The sequence below is a fragment of the Sinocyclocheilus anshuiensis genome, unplaced genomic scaffold, assembly GCF_001515605.1.
Source record: "Sinocyclocheilus anshuiensis isolate Anshui unplaced genomic scaffold, SAMN03320099.WGS_v1.1 scaffold538, whole genome shotgun sequence".
NCBI classification, from domain to species: domain Eukaryota; kingdom Metazoa; phylum Chordata; class Actinopteri; order Cypriniformes; family Cyprinidae; genus Sinocyclocheilus; species Sinocyclocheilus anshuiensis.
This window is the reverse complement of record NW_015544166.1, coordinates 1,711,124-1,714,341: the sequence shown is the minus strand read 5'-3', so window position 1 is coordinate 1,714,341 and position 3,218 is coordinate 1,711,124. Positions and strand designations below refer to the sequence as shown.

Sequence of the window (3,218 nt, the reverse complement as noted above, 5' to 3'; positions counted from 1 at the left end):
GGGGCATGTTAGAACGAGCCATTTTAGGTAGGCGTGGTTGACTCTTAACTTTTATAAAGAATATCTCTTTGGATTTGAGACTTTAGTCTTTGCAACTTTACAGATCTTTATGCACCAAGAGCTTGTAACACTTCAAAGAGAAAGGAAAAGTTGAAATCGCATCATATGACCCCTCTAAAATTTTTTTTATATTTTCATGACAATTAAAAAGATCATGAAAAAAACATTAACAAAAATGATTGGGGACCAGGTGCTTTCAAGCTAAAAGACAAAACAAAACAAAAAAGAACATTGCAACGCAAACAATGTTATTATCATTAAATGTATTAAACTCTTTTTATTTAAATAGAACTGTAATAAAAATCAAATTTAAATATTAGCAAGTTTCCTTGGCAAGTTGAAGAAGGCTTTACTAAAATTACTAACTGAAATAAAACTAAAATCAGAATAAATTAAAGTATTTAGGATTATATTTATAAGCTATTAAAATTACAAAAGCACATAAAAATACTAAAAATTAAATCAATACTCAGATTGAAAAGAAAACTTAAAATATTTATAAAAAGTAGTATGTAAACAATACTAAAACAACAGTAAATGCACAAATTAATTACAATTTGCTTTTTACGTCAATCTCTAGTATTAATTATACCATTTGTAATTTCCATTGACTTAAAAAAAAAAACTTATTTATGTAAAACATATTTTACATGTAGGCTAATGGAAATCAATAATGAGAATAATAGGAATTTTGGAAAAAAAAAAGAAGTAAATTTTTGTATTTAGAATTTATCGATAAAATTACTTAAAAACAATCGTCACAATGCAAAAAAATCATGATGGTTTTATGTGAAATGTGACCTGGAGTCATTTTTCATGATGTTCACCCATACTGTACATACACCAAAACAAGGGAAAGTTCTTGTGGTCCTTTTGACCCCATACAGCTACTCAGACTGACTGCAATTCTCAGTCTGAATTCTAATGACAAACTAGCAGCATTTGCACACCTTGGACTGTATTAGCGTCAGCGCGTGAGCTAATGTTCTCAGTTTAACCTCCCTCTCAGTAGCCAGAGTTATCCTGTCCTGAAAATGCTGCCTAAGCCCTCGCTCTGCTGTGTGAGAGCTCTTAATTCCCTCCAGCTAAACGCATTGTGCTCCCTCTCTCTCTTTCTCTCTCTCTCTCTGAGCAGCCCTGACTTAACTAGCCAGAGAAATCTGTTGTGTTTTGCACTGTGGCTACCCGCTGTCCCTTGTGGTGCAGGTTTGAGCCCCCCTCAGAGGAGAGACATGTGGCGAAAGACAGGAGCGGCCACCGCAGGAAGTGACAGCAGGATCCCCTGAGCTCAAAAACGAAGGATAACCACTACCGATCAACGGTGAGGAAATGTTGAGGGTGTTTGGTCTAGTGTGTGATTGTGTTGTTTACACTTCACAGGATATTGACAACTGGTGCTTTCTTGTTATGACTGTAGCGAAAGCTCACTTTCCCAGCATGCCTGGGGTTTTGTAAAGCGTGCTGTTCAGACCAGTTTTTGTGATTGAGTGAATATTTAATGCAAACAAAAGTATATTTTTCCAGCTGTAGTAATAGACAGCTGTATAGATGTTCAGTGACCTCTTTAGATCAGTCTCAAAACAATCTGATTACTGAAGCATCCAGTCAGCATAGCTTGGGCCCGATCTTATAAAGATGACAGGAATACAGATAAATGGTTTTGTGACTTTGGCGAGAGTATTTCATTTGTCTTCGCTTTTACTTTTAAAGTGATTTGTATCAGAAAGTCTGTTATTTTTCAGTTTACCGACTGGCTCTGCTTCATATTAATTGTCTCATTATGCTTGAGTCCATGTCCAAAGCTGCTCTAATGAGTCTGATGGTCTCATCTAAGGAGACAGCATGAATTATTACGCTTCTAAACATGCTGGACCTCGCTTAAGTTGCCAGTCTTTCTCTGTAGTGTTTATTAATGTGTTTCTGCAGATTTCTGCAGATTTAGCCATAAACCTTTCTGTTACAATTACAGTAAAATAACTGGTAAAATATCATGAACTGATATTATTTTATACATAAACTAACCTGAACTACTAAAATCCGCTTTGTACCTTACACTCTCAGGTAAAAAAGCTGCCACTGGGGTGGTACCCTTTTAAAAGGTACCTTATTTATACCAGTTGGGTGCATATTAATACCTTAAAGGGACAGTTCACCCAGAAATTTGGTTGTTCCAAACCTGTATGAGTTTCTTTCTTTTGTGGAATATAAAAGAAGATATTTTAAAGAATGTGGGTAACCAAACAGCTGCTTGTCCTCACTGACTTCAATAGTATGGAAAAAATACTATGAAATACTAAGAAATACTACAACTTGAGGGTCAGTAAATGATGACAGAATTTTCCTTTTTGGGTGAACTATCCATTTTAAAGGTAAGTATTAGTCACGTTTGATAGGGTACCACCCCTCAGACAGCTTTTGTACCATTTTTTGGTACCATTTTTTTTTTTACCATTTGTAACTACCTAAAAGCATCATCATAATACAGATGGTAAAATAGAAGGCCTCATGTGTTAAAGTCTTCAAAATTTGGCTTCCATGATTAATGGCCCATATATTGTTTACAGTGATACCTAGGAAGAAAAAAATAAATAAATGCATTTTTAGATAATGTAATAATACGCTTTAATAAGTGTTAACTAATTAATGTGATTTGTGGCACTGTTCTAAATGTTTTTATTATTCATTAACTTTTAATTATTAGCTAATGAACTATTTGTTTACCATAAATTGTGGGGACATTTTTATTTAAAAAGTTTTAACTATTTACTGTAAATTGCAGTAAATGTTGTTACAGTAATAACAGTAATGTGAAATATTATTGCAATTTAAATGAAATGCTTACTATTTGAATGTTTTTAAAATGTAATGACAACGCTGAATTTTCAGCAGTCATTACTCAAGTTTTCAGTGTCACATGTTCCTTCAGAAATCATTCTAATATGCTAATTTGTTGCTCATTTATCATTTATTATTATCAATGTTGAAAACAGTTGTTATTAAACATTAAGCAATATTTCTCTAGCATTCTTTAATGAATAGAAATCGTACAAAAAATCGTACTGAAAACAAACTGGGGGAAGTCGTGGCCTAATGGTTAGAGAGTCGGACTCGTAACCCAAAGGTTGTGGGTTCGAGTCTCGTACCGGCAGGGATTGTAG

The 3,218-nt window shown here is 33.9% G+C and overlaps 1 protein-coding gene across 1 annotated transcript in view; it reads left to right on the top strand.

Annotated features, from left to right (window-relative positions):
* The first annotated feature begins 1,150 nt into the window (after positions 1-1,150).
* Positions 1,151-3,218, top strand: part of LOC107695860 (uncharacterized) — a 29,142-nt gene continuing 27,074 nt past the window's right edge. Inside the window, exon 1 of the mRNA XM_016495939.1 lies at positions 1,151-1,381. The gene's annotated coding sequence lies outside the window, so the exon portion shown is untranslated. The remainder of the gene's footprint in view (positions 1,382-3,218) is intronic.